This window comes from Mustela lutreola, chromosome 2 (assembly GCF_030435805.1).
Source record: "Mustela lutreola isolate mMusLut2 chromosome 2, mMusLut2.pri, whole genome shotgun sequence".
NCBI classification, from domain to species: Eukaryota; Metazoa; Chordata; class Mammalia; order Carnivora; family Mustelidae; genus Mustela; species Mustela lutreola.
Genome location: NC_081291.1, coordinates 32929169 through 32947280, shown reverse-complemented (window position 1 = coordinate 32947280; position 18112 = coordinate 32929169). Strand labels below are relative to the sequence as shown.

Here is an 18112-nt window from a genome sequence, read left to right as displayed (position 1 = left end):
AATCTTCTAGAAAGTTTCTAGAAGCCTACTGAGTAGTCCACTTCGTTACTGGCCAAAAGCGATGGAAACCCTGTCTTCCAGTTTGGGATTTCCATTTTCTTGCTGTTTGGTCAGGAAGGAGGAGAAAACGTTCGATGATCTAAAAAGCAAATAGTACCTGAGGCCAGACAAGCCTGGTGCCGTGGGCTGCACCAGAAGCCTGTGCTCCATTTCTTTCAGGGAACGGGAGCTTTATCATCAGTATTATTGATGAGACTCTGGCTTCCTTTCCAGAGATTAACTATTTTTGTCATCATGTCTATTATTCTTCACAAGAACCCAATTAGGGAAGATTGCCTCAACAGAGGAGGCTGATTAAATTCACAGATTTATTGCAAAACCACTTTGGGACTTGTGGAAAATGAGTATCACTGCTGAGCTTCCTTGCTTTAAAAGAAAGAAAAAAAAAGTCAAGCTGTAAGACTGCATCCTGGAGTATCCATCTATAACAGATCATAAAATACCCATAACATGCACACAGTTTATCTTTCTCCAGAGAGGCTCGAGATGCTTCTTCTAGGCTCATAGTACCTCCCCAAGGGGTAGGTGATGGTTTCTGCGTTCCTAGGACACAAGAGGGAATTCTGACCCAGCAGGATGAGGTAGGCAGAGGCCAAAGGGAAGATTTTGCTTTACAAAGCTTACAGCCAATCTCAGGCAGACCCTTGTTATCTGGGTCCCAGAAAAGTTGCTGTAAGTAGGAATGATGTAAACGAAATCTGATTTTTCCATAGAAATGAGGACGGCATTGAGGTTTGCTGACCCCAAACCCAATGCCCCAAATATTAATGAAACAACCACAAGCATTATTTTAAAACTTGTAACTTGCTAGTGAGGATATCCAGGACAAAACCCATACTCCCACCATCAAAGTCTCAGATTTTGTTTATTTAAGGCAGCCTTTCCCCAGTTGTTTTCTGTACAACATTAACCTCACAGGATGCCCTGGAAGGAAAGGTTTATGGTGATAAAATTGGGGCAGTGCTGCCTATTGGGTGCTCCTTGATTGGCAATCCTTATTAACACAATCAAAATAACAGCGAAGTCTTACTCAAAGTCTGCCGGAGCCAAGTACCTGACGTATTGTAACTCACCCAGCCTGAGGCAGATACTGATTTACGCCATTTTGCCCATGAGGCAAGGGGGGCATGGAACAGTTAAATGGGTTGCCTGGTTAAAAGGTTCAAGGTCTAGCCAGGTTTCAAATCTGTTCTCATCCTGAAATGCATGCTCTGAACCTCTAAGCTTCATCACGTCTTCACTGTGTAGCTACCTGGTCACATGGCTGTGTCTGTGTTTTTGTTTTGTTTTGTTTTGTTTTGTTCCATTATTGCTTCTTTATACAATTGAGTCCATCCCTAACTGTCACGGTGGGTCGTCTTTTGTTGGCATCCTTCATGGGTATGCATGAGCACAGAGCCAGGCTGGGATCATCGTAGGTGATACCGACCCCTCACATCAAGCTGTCATGCTTCCATCTCATATGGCCTTGGTATAAGTGCTTGAAGCATGCTTTAGTGGATTTTCATCAGTATCTCTGACAGTTTATAGATAAACAAAGATGTAAGGGAGACAGGATGTGTCTGAGTTTATTTACCCTGTCTTTGGCAAGAGAGTCTTCGTCTACAACATGAAAGTGAGTCAAAAGCAAAAGTGGGATAAAAAATGACACCCAGGGTATAACGTTAGCCCTTGTGTTTGTGGGCTTGGGATTTCTTGCACCACTGGCATCTAAGTAAGTAGGAGCTGATGGTGTATTTGATCGGAGCGATGTCAGGGGAAGGGTGAGGAGTAGAGACAGAATATTCTGCACCATCAGTTTCACCCTGAAGAAATCCTTCATTAAATTTAGGAACCAGGTTGTCTGCTAATCATTTTACCAAAGGGTGTTGGCTCAGGAAATGGACTTTTCAAGGGTGGGGAAGAGAAGAATGTGAATGATCAGTAGCGGACTCTGGTACGAGATGTGGTGTGGTGGGTTGTGTCTGGTTGCACAGGGCACCTAATATCCGCCATCATTCTTGATCCCAATTAAGTCTGCTGCTTTCTATAAATGCCTGTGTGCTCTGAGAGCCTCCACGTGAAAGGATTTGCCCTTCCTTTGCCCCCTTGATCAGTCAGAAATAATTTAATGAGCACCTATGCTACACTCAGTGTTTCCTTTACACACAGGCCTGTTCCCTGATGTGGTCTGGTTGAGGCTCAAGGATGTTTTTTGTTGCTGAAACTGTGCTCCATGCTTTCCATGGATTATCTCCTATATCCACACCAGCCTTAATAGAGCCCACTATGAGCTGTGGGTTATGGAAGAGTAAACCGAGGCTAGAAGAGGAGAAATGGCTTGTTGAAAGACATACAGCAGGAAGGGACAGAGCCAGGAAATTAACTGTACAACCATGAATGTGAAAGCCTATACCGTTTACGGCTATCAGATGCCAGATAAGTGAGTGGGAACCCCTTCACCACTGTTTGCATGGACTAGATGTTTAGGAAGTATAAAGAGAAAAAGAAAATTCTTGATTTGTGTCTTAAAAATCAGTATTATTACTAATTGGGTACGTGGGACCTCTGATGTTGCTGGAACTAAAAAAAAAAAAAAATCAGGAGATCATTTATTTTAGGGAAAACACTAACTATATGGATAAAATTCTTCTGGGTAAAAAAATGCAAAGAACACCGGTGCTGCCGGCAGCCAAAACAGACTACCTCTATTGTGGCTGTGATTGAGATATTAGAATTTGCTCTTTCTTCAGCTATATAGAAGATACTTGAAACAATCCTGAAATGGAATTTAATTCTCTCACAAAACGCATGCAGTAAGCCCACTTTTTTTTTTTTAAAGATTTTATTTATTTATTGGACAGAGAGAGAGATCACAAGTAGGCAGAGAGGCAGGCAGAGAGAGGAGGAAGCAGGCTCCCCACTGAGCAGAGAGCCCGATGCACGGCTCCATCCCAGCACCCTGGGATCATGACCTGAGCCGAAGGCAGAGGCTTAACCCACTGAGCCACCCAGGCGCCCCAGTAAGCCCACTTTTTAAAATTTAGGTGATGACCAGTAATCTCATGAATGCGAAAATGCCAGTGGGGGTGGGGCAACCATTCTGGTCTCAAACAAGTTTTTTTTTTTTTTTTTTAATTTTATTTATTTATTTGACAGAGAGGGAGATCCCAAGTAGGCAGAGAGACAGGCAGAGAGACAGAGAGAGAGGGAAGCAGGCTCCCTGCAGAGCAGAGAGCCCAATGCAGAACTGGATCCCAGGACCCTGAGATCATGAGCTGAGTCGAAGGCAGAGGCTTAACCCGCTGAGCCACCCAGGCGCCCCTCAAACGAGCTTTAAATATTAAGCAGAAGCTCTTCAGCAGTAAAAAGAAATGAGCTATCCACTCACAAGAAGACTTGGGGGAGCCTTTAATGCATATTGCTAAGGAAAGACACCAATCTGAAAAGGAAACTACATACTGTATGAGTCCTACTGTAGGACATTCTGGAAATGGTAAACCTATGGAAATAGTAAAAGGATTAATGGTTGCCCCGGTTGCCGGGAGAGAGGGATACATCGGCTGAGCACAGAGGATTTTTAGGGCAAGGAAGCCATTGTGTGTGACACTGTAAAGGTGTATACATGTCACATGTATCCACATGATACACATGTCACATGTATACATGACATTTGTGATGACTCCTAGATGGTGCCATACAAAGAGTAACATAATATAAACTCTGGATTTCAGTTAATAACAATGTATTTATACAGGCTCATCAGTGACAACCAATGGACCACACTAATGCAAGATGTTAATAATGGGGAAACTGCAGAAGAGGGCAAGAAGTCGAGGGGAACTCCATACTTTCTGCTCAACTTTGCTATAAACCTAAAACTGTTCCAAAAAAAAAAAAAAAAAAAAAGAAGAAGTAACAGACTTTTTTTTTTCTTTTTCTTTTTCTTTTTTTAAGCAAGAAGAGAATCACACTGTTTTTCAGCATCCTAGCATCTCCGTAGATGATAGTGCCCTTGTCGGAAAAAAAAAAAATTTGATAATCCACTCAGTGCGTAATACTAACTCAGTGCTCCGGTTGTGACAACCAAGGAATATACGAAAGGTCAATTTAAACGTCTCAGTGGGTTGGAAAGACAAAGCAGACTTTGTGCCACAATAGAACTCATCCCATGGAACCATGGAGATGGCAGGAGATAAAACAATACCCTTTATCGCCAGCAGATTAACTAGCAAGGACATGTTCTTTCTATTTATCCTATAGGCTCCTAAGGACAATGGGCCTTTTGTCCTTACACCTGTTGAAAGGGGAAGGAGCCCCTAACAGAGACCTAGTGGGGTTTATGTGAGGCCATGCAGTTCGGATTTCTTACCTTCGTCTCTGATGGTACATCCCATTTCATAATATGCCTTCCAGCAGGGGAACTTGGAGACAGAGCCTTCAGCGTTCGAAGGGAAAAGGCAGGTCCGAGTTTTATTTGAGAAGAATGATGGAATATAGAAATCCATGGAGGAGGGCAGGATAACAAAGTAGTGGCATGTTCTGGCTCTCAGCCAGACACCAGACACGAGTTCCGGGAGGGTCCCGCTTCTTCCCTCTCCTCAGCTTTTAGCACCAGGCACAGCGTCAAGGCTCAACAGAGGTGAAGACTGCTGGATCAACAAACCTCCAGGACTTTGCTAGGGAAAAGGAAACAGCAAAATAATTCATCAAGATTGACAGCTGATTTTTCCAGCTGTTTCACAAAGTTTCCAGATAAACATGTCTGGGAGCACATGTGTGCTGATGAATTTTTTCATTCTAAATTCTGGCTTGTAATGGGATCTGTTGGTTTTACTGCCTTCTTGGGGATAGGGGGGAACACTCCAATTTTCTTTAGGGCAACCAAACTTCCTCTTAATTTTGGTGTGTGAAGTTTGATTTTAATACTTCCTTTTGGCTCGAAGGGACGGTCTGAGGCCCGAGCCCAGCCAGTTAGTGTTATTTCCCCTTGGCCTCAGTGAAATTCAGAGAAAGATGTATAACTCAGGCTGAACCCATGAGAATCCCACCTGGGATTTTGCTGCTTGATTTGGAAAGAAGTGCTGTTTTGGTTTTCTTTTCTTTTGGTTTGGTTTTTTGCTATAACTTGAGAAATGGATAAAATGCAAGTCTAGGGTTGCTAGTCAACTTCTTAGCCACCACTTGGGAAAAATACTCTTGGAAAGAAAAGCCAAAATAGAAGAGAACTGAACTGAAAGATAGAGAAAGAAGAAGTCCTGGTAAAAATATTTGAGCAACTTGAACCAGCCAAGCCTAAACTCAACCCATTTCCTGGACCCTTCAAAGAGATGGGCCACTAAATTCCCAGAATTTCAAACACCTTATAACCAATTTTATAGATAGATAGAAAGATGATAGATAGATAGATAATCTCCAAATATATGACCACTGAATTCATTTTTCATACTTATTGAAAAGTTCTGAGCCACTTCCATTCATACGTCCATATCCTTCATATTGAAATCTATTAGGAAAATTCTAACTGGGATGTGTTCTGTCCAGAGCCACCCCATATATCTTTGAGGCTCTTCACCCCTCCAGATGGACAAGGATAATATCTGAAATGAAGAGACCTTGAATTTCTATGTCCAAATTCCAACAAAACGCAGAATTCTCCTTCGTCAAACATCTCACTTCACCACAAACTTTAAACCTTTTTGTGGCTTAGGAAAAGTTGGCACATGGCAGAGCCCTGCTGAACAGATTGAGACATCAGAGAATGGGCCCTTGGCCATGCCTGGCACACATTCTGAAGACATGGCCCCATGCCACCTTCCCCCTCACATTCAATGTGTCATTAACACTAGGAGTGGGCTCAAGAGCTAGGGCAACTTGGACTTGAAACATAACCTTGAAATTCATGGATGGATTTGAAGGATGAAAAAGAAGGCTCTGTAGCTCTTCAGCTGACTCTAGCCATTAGAATAAGAACTCCCATCAATTGAGTAAGCTGTAGCACACATAGTGCTAAAGACTCTTCTTGCATTATCCCTTTGAACCCTCATCACAACCCTATGTTTTAGATCCTATTGTAATCCTCATTTTAACAATCGAAGAAATTTGACCTAGGAAACTTAGTGAACCTTCCCTGGATCACTGAGCAGGATTCAGACCTAAGCAGTAGGCAGGCTCTCCATCATAGCACAACGTTGCTTGCTAAGAATGAAAAGAGCACCCGGATCATGGCTATAGAATGGTGGCAATGACTGTTATGATGGAAGGAGGCTTAAGCATCATGTAGCCTGACAGAAAACCTGAGGCTGAGGGAGATCAGTGACTTCCCCAAAGCCACATAGCAAAGATAAAGAACCAGACACTGAAATCTAGCCTTGAAGCCCCAGTTCCTTTTCACTGCATGCCTTGTTATTTTCAGATACGTATACAATGTCACACACATCAAGTTATTCAACATGCACTGCTATTATAGATACACAAGTTATTCTAAAATATGTGCATACCACTCGGCAAATGACAACCATCCTGAGACTATCTGTATCTTTCCTTAGGACTCCTGGATCTCTCCACAACTCCCCACAACAAGAAGTTAAAGGGCTGTCCCCTGTGGCCAATTCCCAATCTGATTAGTCGATCCCGTCCCTCAGTTAAATATTTTTAGTATGAACTCTCCTCAACACAAAAGCCCACACACATACTCTTCTCCCTCTGGATAATGGGAAATTAATGAATGGATCGCCGGCTGCATCTCCGTCATTTGGGATAACAATGTCGTCTCAAGTATAAGAGGTAGATGAAAGCTAATCAGGCCAACTGTATACAGGACAGCCGAGGAGAAAGTTCTGTCCCAGCATTCAGAGACTCTGAGTCCTTCCAGGTGTGGGTTAAAATGTTCTCTCCCTACAGAGAGGAAGTTCAGAGCGTATGAATTGTCAGAGGCAAGAAGGGTCTTGCCCCCACCTCTCTCACCTTTCTTTTTTCTTTCTAGAATGGCAGAGCCATTCCTCAAGTCATGAGAACCCTACGGACAACAAATGGAAATACAAGGAAAGCTTGCCTGCTGCAGAGACAGCTAACCCAGTGCCTTTGGAAGACAATGGGAGGTAAGCCATTCTTTTCCGACTTTTCTCAGCTGCAGAAATGGAGGAACGAATTGCTAGTGGAAGGGAAGCCCTGATGCATAGAATACCCAGCATGAGTCAACCCACCCTGTGCTACTAGCCCATCTGAAAACCATCTAGACAATGACCTATCTTCATGAGATGAGGGTTTGCAGAGAATTGACTCAAGCTCTTTGAATATCTGTTCTCCTGTTAAGCCTCACCAGGATTTCCATATCACCAAAGAATCCTTAATTATGAATTATTAGGTATATTCATCAAGAACATCCTTTTATGGACCAGAGGTCTGTTTCATGGCATGAGGTCTGAAGTAAGAGATGAACCCTGCTCAAAAGCAAATATAGAAAAGGCCTGAAAATGCCATAGCCCCCTTTCCTTCACCTTATTCTCTGGATGTTGGCATACTTATTCCAGGCCTCTCCTCTGGACTATATTAGCATTCCACAGCACCTTATGATTTCCTTTTTTGTAGCAGTTATTGCATTTATAATTATTTTCTTAAAGCTTGTGTTCCTCTCTAAGCCCTAATACCCATGAGAAATGAGTGTGCATTACTCTAACATTTCCCCAGTACGTAGAAGGCTGTGTTGTTTGACAGTGGATATTCACTGATGGAAGAACATTGCACAATGTTGTCATGAAATCCTAGCTATTTACGGAGTGGGCCCTTTAACCCTCATTTGAATATATGGGAAAGGCACTTAAAAAGACCTAAAGTCATCCATGAATACGTCAAGTTCTTTAGCTTCACCAACTCACAAAACACTTTCCAGTTCATCTTCTCTTCCTGTTTATTTAAATGCATTCTCTCTTACACTGTGATTTAAGGAAACTTCCATTCCATGTTATTTTAATTAGTGCATAACTGAGTTTTTCTCAGACTACAGTTCACAGACCAATAAGAGTTGGCTTCCTGTTCCTTGGGGTTCTGTGAATTCCCTATGAGATTTGTAAGATGTAAGCATACGCTCATTCATGCAGATGAACATTTAAAAACTGAATTGGGGGGGGCACCTGGGTGGCTCAGTGGGTTAAAGCCTCTGCCTTTGGCTCAGGTCATGATCTCGGGTCCTGGGATCGAGCCCCACATCGGGTTCTCTGCTTAGTGGGGAGCCTGTTTCCCCCCCCTTCTCTGCCTGCCTCTCTGCCTACTTGTGATTTCTCTCTGTCAAATAAAAAAAAATCTTAAAAAAAAAAACAAAACTGAATGGGGCCATATGATTTCAATATCTGCAGGCTTTAAAATATATCTTATGTTCTCTGCCCATTTCTTGATTGGATTATTTGTTCTTTGGGTGTTGAGTTTGCTAAGTTCTTGAGGAAGTAGAGATGCAACATGGGGGGTTAAGGGGGTAGGAGAAGAATAAATGAAACGATGGGATTGGGAGGGAGACAAACCATAAGTGACTCTTAATCTCACAAAACAAACTGAGGGTTGCTGGGGGTGGGGTTGGGAGAAGGGGGGGTTATGGACATTGGGGAGGGTATGTGCTATGGTGAGTGCTGTGAAGTGTGTAAACCTGGCGATTCACAGACCTGTACCCCTGGGGATAAAAATATATGTTTATTAAAAAAAATAAATTAAAAAATATATATATTTTAAATTCTCTAACACCCCTTCCTTCAGCAAATGGAGTCTCAATTTCCCTTCCCTTAAAATTCAGGCAGGACTTAGTGACTTGCTTCTAGGGAATGATGTGAGACAAAGTTCCCTTGCATGACTTTAGGGGTTAAATGAGAAAAGGTGATACCGCGTCCACCTGGCTCTCTGTCTTGGGGCAAGCATATGGGAGGCTACTATAAGAAATCTGGCTTTTGTGATACTGCCACCCTATTGTGACCAAATGGAGAGACTTTCTAGAGACAGCTAGTGGAGCCCCAACTATTCAAGTCATCCTAGTCCCGCTAGCAGCCAGGTGAGTGACAAAGACTTGGAGAGGACCCCAGCCTCAGCCACCAGCTGACTATGACCTCATGACAGGCCCCGAGCCAGAACTACCCAGCTGAGCCACTCCTGGGTTCCTGGCCCAAAGAAAGCAGCAGAGACAGGTGATTATTGCTGTCTTAAGTCACCCAGTTTGGGGTGTCCGTCACAAAGCAGTAGACAAGGACTCTGCTGTCCTGACTTGCAGCTGAGTTTGTGACCGCATTGCAACCACATATTCATTAAAGGCCAATGAGAAGAGAATACAGGCAGACTTAATAAATGCATGTCAAGTGAGGGATAAAGTTTTGCAGGAGTTCGAATAGAGAACAGTGACAAGTAAATAGCTCATCACCACCAGCTTGGTGTTTCTAGCAAGCTGAACTCAAAGGAATCTTTGTTCCGTCCATACCCTCCTCAAATTGCAAGCAGTTAGCAGGTTTCAGCAAACAACTTCAAGGACATTTAACAAATGCAGTCCGTTTTCATTGTTTTGGTTTTGTTTGGCTTTTTTGTTTTTTTTTTTCTGATTCTCTCGGACATTATAATTCCTTATATCGAGTTTTATATGTAATCATTTTAGTAACATTATAATAAAATACTTAAGTCAGCACGAGCGAAACACAATTATTGTTTCTTTAATAGGAATCTTAAGTTTGAGAATCAGGGAGGAACTTGAGATAGGCCTCTGTAACTATAACACACGACGACCTCGTTTACTGTTAAATGAAGGACTACCTATGACTCTTTCCCTTAGAGTATTTTTCTTAATTCTCCATATACATAAAAATTCAATTGCAAGCCTCCGTGGATCTGCCTGTAGGTCTCCCGCTTGTTGAAGTCTTGCATTCAAAACCCCTCTTAATGACAATGATGGTTTCCGTCTATGTATTCTTAGTACACATGGCCTGACTTCTCGATTAGCAATCATGTATTCCTCCTGCTCGTTCGTTTCAGCGAGAGGACGGCTGTCTGTCTTTGCATTGCCCTTGACCACCCCTACTTAATCTTAACCTTAAATTACATTTTCAGTCAGACCATTATAAACGTAACTTTCAGATCTGGTGAACATTCATTTGTTTTTAGATTATGCTTAAACCAAACTACAAGAGCTTTACTTAGAGCTTATGTTAATACACGTAAATGTGTATTTCTGTTTTATGTGGGTGAGTAGTAGCTATAAGGCATGGCTTTCTGTTACGTGCTGTGAAAAATGTCCAGAAGTAGTTTGACTTCTTAAATAGAAACGTAGATCATTAATGATCCTAATAACAATATATCAATCATTTATTCCACTCTTGCAGTACTTACATGGTATGGTATTAAACACTTCGTATATATTATTTTGTTTAATCCACAGAACTGGCTTAATGGTTTAGTAAAACTGTCGTTTTACAGATGCTCAGAAGGATGATCATGTGTTCTTAGATAACATCACTGGAAATAGAGGAGCTAAGATTTGAATCCACTAGACTGGCCTTTCTCAACTCAGAGTTCTCTTGAGTTCTAAATTCTCTTGACTCGTCATACTTTCTTCTTTGCGCTATTTCAGTAAAGCTAAGTCGTCATCAGTTGTAAGGGGTTCCACTATCTGTATGCCAGGACAAGAAAGACAGTTAACGCTATAGCATGAAGCTTTAATACCAGAAATTTTACTTCATATTCACTTGAAAATGCTCTATGTAATAAACAGATCTAGTTAGACATCCATTGTTCCCTAACATTACTGTTTTACATAGAGAGACCAGAAAGCAAAAACAAATAAATGGAAGGAGGTATTTTTCTAAAGTTGAGCTCTTCTGAACAGTTTTGGAGATGAAGGTCATCGGTGTTTGTATTTTTCTGCGTTGTCATAGTCCATGTCGATGAGAAGACTGATGATGTAGCATTTCTTAAAAGAATGCTCCATCATTGGATCTGGATTTTCCTTCCAAACTGCTCTCATCTTTTTTCCTGAACTTCAATATGTATGTGCAGGCAAAGCTAATGCCCCTCATTTAAATATTTAAAAATGCACATCTTAGAGTCAATGGAATATGATATTATGTTTCCTGCAGACCATGTTAAAAAATCAACCATCCACAAATTCAAGTATTTTATGATATTTTAGTTATCCTAGGCATCTAGGTCTAATCTCAGATGTTAGCTTGCTATGGGTCATTAGTATACATTTATGTTGCCTTACTTATATTTCTCCATTTATTGAATGCTTATGATACATCAAGTACTGATCTAGGTCCTTTGCATGTGTTAATTCACCAAGGAAGCAGCATATTGTCCCATTGTATCAATAAGAAAACTGAGATTTAGAGTTTAAATAATTTTTTCAGTCCCATTGCTTCCTAATTGGCAAAGCCAAGATTTGACTTCAATCTCTTGGACACCAACATCCATTCTGCTAACTACTTTGCTATATTACCATCCACATAAACACACACATTGGCAGTGTTAGAATTGGTAACTGTTATTAATGATCCTTATTATGTGCTATGTACACTATTTTTACTTCCCTCAGCCTTCCCTCTGCCTGCACTGTGTATATAAAGTACCATGAATATGGGTTTTATTGACCTCTCTCCCCAAAGCCAAATATTAACAGTAACCCTTCAGGGACTGATCTGGATGTAATGGGCCAGTATTTCTTGCAGCCCAACAATGCATCACTCCTATGGCTGTCTTGCTTTAAAGGTTTCTAGGGGAATTGTCTATAAAAATGATCACAGAATTGGCCATATCACAAGACTCTTACAAGCCATAGGTCCAGGCATGCCTATTTTACCACTGATCAGAAAATTTCATCCTGGCAACCATTCTATAGGAAATTAATGCTGCTGCCTCCCCATGTTTATGGCCCACCATATGAAAGGAAAGAATATGTATCATTGTTGTATGTAGTGCCTGAAGCTAAAGGTTTTCTCATTTAGCTGCTGCCCAGTAGAGCCATGCTTAGGTAATTACATTGCTTTTAAAAAGAAGGAAAATAATCTCAGAGGCACTCTGATCTCATTTTATAAGCTGGAGGTCAGTGGCACAAATACTGAGCAACACTCCTAAACTTTATGCCCGGCAAGTAACTAATCTAAGATTTACTTAGAAAATAAAGTGAAGCAGCTTTTATTAAATGTCAGGTCATGGATTTAGGGAACATTCATTTAAAGATTCCTCCCGTGGTACCCTGAGACAGTGCCTTTTAACAAATCAGTCCAGGTGTTTGGAAACAAGAGGATCCCTGTAATTTCTGGAACTCAAGAGCCATGCTTTGTTGGAGAAAAGTCATTTTCATCTGAAAAAGTTTGCAAGACACCATGAACTACTGCACTGGGCGAGATGTTCATGTCCTTCTTCCCACCTTCTCCTGTCTCAGAATCTGGTGCCACCATCTTCCCAGCTCCCCATCATCTTCTCAGCTCCCAGCTCTTGACTTGCCTAAACAACTCTTACTTGGTGCCTACCTGCCCCAGACAACTCTTACTGGGCCCCTATCTGAAGTCCAACCTTGAGTTCTACTTCTTCCTGCTCAGTAAATCCTTAATCTGCCCACTTCCTTCTATCCCAACTGGCATTCCTTCCAGCCCCCACCACACCCCACCTGGACAGCTGCCTCGGCCTCAGCTTAATCTCTCTCAATAAGCCTGTCTGCCTCCAGTCTCGCTGTTGACGGGGAAACACAAAGTCTAACCTCTTCACTCCCTGGGTTAAACTCTTTGATGGCTTCCTGTGGCTCTTGAGATGAAGCTCCTAGTTTGTCATATCGCTTACAAGGCCCCTCATGATGAGGTCCCCGAGGACTTCTCTCTCCTCCCCTCCCCCACCCCCATTTCTCTACTTTGGACAAATGGAACAACTTTCAACAACCCGCTTGTCCTACCTGCCACCCCTCACACATGTGATTTCTCTGCCTTAAAATAGCCTGTGCTTTCAAGTCCAAAGTTAGAGTTTACACCCTCTTAGAGTGACTTTGTCTATGGGCAGGTTAGTGCCATGCCCTCCGCCCTCTGCTCTCGTACCTCATGATTATCCTCTCCTTGAGTTAATTCTATAATTACCCCCTTACTTTCCTTTTTCACCAACTGTGACTTCCTTGAGAGCAGAAACAGTTTCTTGTTCACCGTCCTACATCAGGGCAGTGGTGGAAACCACTGCTGTACTGTGTATAGCCGTCATGGTACAAAGGACAATGGGAAGCAGGGTACAGATGCTCATTTTAAAAACTTAAATATTGTTCCACATTTTTAATGTTTATCCTCTCTTTATAACAAGTGGTATTTGTTTTCTCTGTTACGGACCTTGGATGCACAGAAGTGGATTAACTGTGATCTTTGTTCCATGACACAGTCATCACGAGCCCATGCGTGATGGGGCTTATATTTATTTGGCTTATATATTTATTTGGCTCCTTTATATCATAACACGCATCTCCAAATTCACTCTGCAAAGCAAAATCACAGTAGCTGACATTTACCCAGATGTAAACTCATTCTGTTCCGTACCCTTCCACCTGACCGGCCATGCTATCGTTACCATTCTCTCGCTTTCTATTTGAATAGTTTAATTGGCTCTGTGTTTCTAAACTTTACTAATGCTGGTTGTTTTTAACTTTACAAAAAGGATACCATGCAGACACTCTATTTGGGGACTTTTTTCCACTTAATGTCATGTCGCTGAGAGTCACGTTTATTGTACTGCTGTATCTTGCCACAGTTGATTTGGTTGGACTGCTCTGTTATGTTCCTTCGATGAATCTGCTACAATGTCAGCATCCGTTCGCCCAATGACAGGCACCTGGGTTATCACCCCTTTTTTGCCATTCTGCACAGCCGTGCTCTGAGTACCTGAGGGCCTGTCACCTATCGGACACTGAAAGCATTTCACTGGAGTAAAACTTCTGGGCCGTAGAGTATGGGAATCTTTAGGAGATAAGGCTGAACTAGAATACAATGAGCTAGCACCAATTTATAGTCCTATCAGTGTGTATGAAACCCAGTGCACCCTAATCCTCTCCAGTACTTGGTATTATCAACCTTTTTCATCTTGGTCACTCGAATACCAGTAATATGCTATCTCACATAATCTTGATTAGCATTTGCAATTATTAATCATATTAAGCATTTCTTCATGCACCTATTATACATATGTATTTTCTCTGAAAATGCTTATTCTTCTTTTTTGCCCATTTTTCTGTTGGATTGTTAATGTTATTTGTATTGATTTCTGGGCATCTTAACATACCTGATACCAATTCTTTGTAGATTTTGTGTGCTTACTGCAGAATATCTTATTGAAGTTGGTAACTTATTTTTATAATATCTTTAAGGTTTCCTGATGAATAAAGGTTGATAATGTAGCATACACATGACATTCAAAGGCACCAAAGTAGATTTCTGCATAACATGAAAATTACCTACTCTCTTACCTGATAAAATAGGCTGTGGTGGAGGTTTTACTGTGTAGTTGAGCTCTCTGGGAACTAGAACCTACTATTATCTACATTTCCATAAGGGCCTAGGCACTCAGCCAGCACTTGCTGGAATGAACTGAAATACTTTGTGGCAACAGGTACATTAATAAGAACATTTACCCTCTGAGTTGTTTAAACAGATGGCTTGTTTTAGAAGACCAAAAAAAAAAAAAAAAAAAAAATGTAAAAGAAAATAAGAATGGAATTGATCTCCAGTTGATCCTCATGGTTGTGGGGAATCGGCATTTTGGGCAGGCTGTCTCAGCTAGTCCCATTCCTCCTTTTCTAAGACTGTATTATTGGATGCCTTGGTATTTTGGGTATAGATAATTTTTACTGACTCATCTGAAGGAGAGTTTTGCGTATATTGCAAAAATTCTCTTTGAAGCTAAAGGAAGGAAAAAAATAAAAATTAAATGCTCCTCCTTCTTAAAATGCCCTTTATGACTTAAAAATCTCCCCACCCCCATAAACAGATCTACCTATCTCTTTTTCTTTTTCATTCCTTAGCTCTCACACAGGCACAAAGCAAGGCATATCACTGTGGCCACTTTGATATGAAAGCATAATGTAAAATGTTAATTTTTTTTAAGATTTTATTCATTTATTTGACAGAGATCACAAGTAGGCAGAGAGGCAGGCAGAAAGGGGGGGTGGGGAAGCAGGCTCCCGGCTGAGCAGAGAGCCCAATGCAGGGCTTGATCCCAGGACCCTGAGATCATGACCTGAGCCGAAGGCAGAGGCTTAACCCACTGGGCCACTTAGGCGCCCCTAAAATGTTAATTTTTAAACTGCTTCTTTTCACCTAAAATGTGGAGTCAACCAACCTGTCTAAGGCTCTTCCTGTGCCTCCTACCCACCCTATACCTATCACTCCCCTCCACCTCCCATGAGGGCTAAGGCAGTGGTAGAAATAATTAGGACCTGCGTGACTCAGTGAACAGATCTGTTTTATACCTTACCCGGCAATGTTTCTCAGTATGAAAATTCAGTAGTATATTTTTTAAATTTTAAAATATTTTATAGTATATTTCATAAGGCAGAAGAGTACATATTCACATATACATAGGATGGGGAGTACCATGACACACACCTCTATGTACCCATCATCCAGGCTGAGTAACAGAACTTCGCCCGTCCTACTGCAACTCCCCACATCTTTCCTCTCTCTCCTCATGGATTTATGTATGGAAAATATTTTTTGCATAACTATTATGTGTCAAGCACTGTTCTAGTCATTGAAAAACACTAAAATAAAATTTAAAAAAAAGAAACTGACAAAAAGCGCTGACTTACAGAGCTTACATTTTATAAAAGGAAAGTACTATTTTGAATTTTGCATTCCTCATTCCCTTTCCCGCCTTGTAGTTTTACTATATGTATGTGAATCTCTAAACAATATATTAGTTACTTTATTATCTTCTAAACTTTGCTTTTTTTATATTTAACAATTTTGTTCATGAAATGCTAGTTCATTCATTTTCACTATTTGTAGGTTTTTATTATGTGATTATACTTCCCATTTTCCTGTTTGTGGATATTTGGGTTGCCTTTAGATTTTTGCTTTTGCAAACAAAGCTCCTTAGAAATGTTATCCTACAACATGTTTTTGTGTCTGGATTCTTTTGCTTAAAATTATGTTTATGAGATTAATTTTCATCATGTGTAGCAAAATTCATTACTGTTCATTGCTGTGTAGTTTTCTACTGTATGCACCTACCCAATTTATTTATAATTCTATATTTTAACATTTAAGCTATTTCTAGTATTTGTTTAGTGGCATGTTTGCATGTTTTTAAAAGCATGTATTTGTGTTGAGTATAGCTGAACCCTAAGATATGCATATGCCCAATTTTAGTAGATTCTGCCAATTGATTATATCCAAAATTAGCCTACAACTTGCATTCCCAGCAGTAACCATTCTGGTGACTGTGTATCACACTCTATTTTTAATTTCCACTTACCTGATGATGAGTGAAGATGAACGCTTTTACAGAAGATTGTGGGTTGGCTAATATATTTTATCAAGTAGCAGTTTAACACTTTTGCTCAATTTATCTATTTCTCATTGATTTGAAAAAAGTATATACACAAATATTCCCAAATATGTAAAAGATAGGACTACTTATATGTCATTAAACAGAAGTGGCAGTAATAGCCAAAATTGTTTCACTCCCAATCTTAGAGATAAAAATTCAACATTTTGCTTAAATATGACACTATAGGTTTCAAAAAGTGATTTATCATATTTTTAAAAATCTATTCTCATGGGAAAAATTGACTTGTAGGTTTACTTTTCTAATATACCCTTGTCAGTTTTTTGTATTAAGATTATGCTGGCCTCAAAAATACCTTGGAAAATGCTACCTCTCTATTCTGGATATTTTCTTCTGCCCCATCTGCCCCTTTACTAATTCTCTCTTCTAACCTTAAGTATCTAATATTCTATTAAATCCATTGACTTGGGTTCTTCAATTCAGCTACTGTATTTTAAAATTCTTTAATTTACAATTAATCCTTTTGTGTAATATCGAGTTTTCCACCAAAATTCTCCGCCTCATTATTTAATACTTTAACATGTTAATCTTGGTTACTTTAGTCTCCATGTCTGATAGCAAAAATACCTGGATATCTTATGGGTCAGTTTCTACTATTTGTTATTTTCTATTAATTATTAGTCCGTTCTTGTCTTTGTGTCTCATTATTTTTGTTTGAGTGCTAAACACTGATACTGAAAACTGGAAATTACTTGAGGCTCTCATCTGTCCCTTTAATAGTAGCAAATTCCTTAAGGAGACAACCAGTTCAGGTTATAGGCCCACCTTCTGGGGATTCCACCCTCCCTCCAATCCTAGAATTTCAAGTTCTTACTGTATCAGTATTGTCTTGTTAATGCTTTCAAAAACATTTTGTCAAGGAGTGCCTCAGTGGCTCAGTCTGTTAAGCATCTGCCTTTGGTTCAGGTCATGGTCCTGGGACCCTGGGATTGAGCTCTGCAGTGGCCTCCCTGCTCAGTGGGGAGCTTTTTCTCCCTCTCCCTCTGTCTTTCACCTCCACTCATGCTCATTCTCACTTTCTCTCTCTCATAGATGGATAAAGTATTAAAAAAAAAAAAGAAATTTTGTCAAGCTTGTCTAATTATTATCAGAGGAGGGATTGTTTAAAATAAGGTAATATGGGGGCGTCTGCCTTCAGCTCAGGTCATGATCCCAGGGTCTTGGGATCGAGCCCCACATCAGCCTCTCTGCTCAGCAGGGAGCCTGCTTCCCTTTCTCTCTCTGCCTGCCTCTCTGCCTACTTGTGATCTCTCTCTCTGTGTCAAATAAGTAAATAAAATCTTTAAAATAAAATAAAATAAAATAAAATAATATGCTATTGCTAAAAGTAACAATATCTTATTTCATTTAATTTGCATTTCCATATTTCACCTTAGTTGTTGAACACTTCCAGAAGCTGTATTACTAGTGTTTTCACTTATGCAAATTTTTCTATTTAGTGATTAGTTTCTTCTTAATCTATAGAAATTCTTTATGTCATCTAGATTTTTATTTTTGTTTTACATGTATTTTAAAT

General features: G+C 40.4%; 1 long non-coding RNA gene across 1 annotated transcript in view; it reads right to left on the bottom strand.

Moving 5' to 3' along the window:
• LOC131824101 (uncharacterized) overlaps positions 1 to 18112 on the bottom strand; it is a 162032-nt gene that overhangs the window by 51782 nt on the left and 92138 nt on the right. The window contains exon 2 of the long non-coding RNA XR_009350746.1: positions 4412 to 4718. This is a non-coding gene — a long non-coding RNA (uncharacterized LOC131824101). The remainder of the gene's footprint in view (positions 1 to 4411; positions 4719 to 18112) is intronic.